This window comes from Limulus polyphemus, unplaced genomic scaffold, assembly GCF_000517525.1.
Source record: "Limulus polyphemus unplaced genomic scaffold, Limulus_polyphemus-2.1.2 Scaffold531, whole genome shotgun sequence".
Lineage (NCBI taxonomy): Eukaryota > Metazoa > Arthropoda > Merostomata > Xiphosura > Limulidae > Limulus > Limulus polyphemus.
Window position 1 is genome coordinate 388750 of NW_013666141.1, and position 1079 is coordinate 389828.

Consider the following 1079-nt stretch of genomic DNA (forward strand, 5'->3'; position numbering starts at 1 on the left):
GTGGCGTGTAAAGCAGGGTTGAAGTTGAAAATGATGCAAAAGAATGATACCTCTAAATAACCATAACAAAGTAAAAATACGTAATGTAGCTCTATCATAAAACGGAAACTCACACACGGTTATAAATTCAATTCCACTCTATGGCGTGGATCTTGCACAATAAAACAGAGAAAAAAAGTAAGAGACCTTCAAGGAACCAGAGGCATTTCGAATAAAGTCTGACCGCATTCGAATTCCGCCACAGTTTTATACATTACCACATCACGAAGGATCATTAGATAAGCTTGTAAACCTAGTTCATAGAGAGTTGGGGTTTAATGGAACAGATCACTGATAATGGTAAACAACATAACTGTTTACTTAAGTAGCAGTACTAAAAGTTACTTAAGTGTTCACGGAACAACAGAAGTATCTTTAAAGAGGCTTCTTGGAAAGCAAGATATTTTTATGATAAATGCCTGTTAAACCGTACAACTGGGGATGAAAACATGTGAAGGTGCTTACTAATAGATTTGAGACTGAAGAAACAGTAAAATGTTAAAGTTTCCTTCAAAACGTTAGTAAACCAACCAATTTTATATTTTCTGAGGAATCCCAGAGGTTATGACGTTGGATTATGTGCTTCAGAAAAGTTGCATTTCACTCCAGTTTCTCATGAGGTCAAATATTCGTCTAGTTGTGAATCCAGGTTATGAAAGTAGAACGCCTTGTTAAAAACTTGGATGTAAGTACAATAGTATTTATTCACCAAAACACACATGAAGTTGGTAGAAGGCCATTCGTCTAAACAAAAGTAGTGAATCCCCTGATTCAAATACGGATCTATCATTGTTTATAAGAACTTAAATTCAGCATTTTTTCCAACCAGCTAAGCCAAATGACATTTGCGACAATAATATGCAGCCAGTTCACAAACAGCAATAAGTCTCTTCAGAATTCCTAATGCTTAATTTTACAATGATATTCCAAACATTACAATAGGCTCCTATCTTTCACGTTGTGTTGTTACAGATGGTCGAACCAGATACGAGGACGGTACCTTAAACATTTCTAGGGTCGGCAAACATGTTTTTACAGAC

General features: G+C 35.8%; 1 protein-coding gene across 1 annotated transcript in view; it reads right to left on the bottom strand.

The window, feature by feature from the left end:
- LOC106458903 (MAGUK p55 subfamily member 5-A-like) overlaps positions 1 to 1079 on the bottom strand; it is a 185549-nt gene that overhangs the window by 126501 nt on the left and 57969 nt on the right.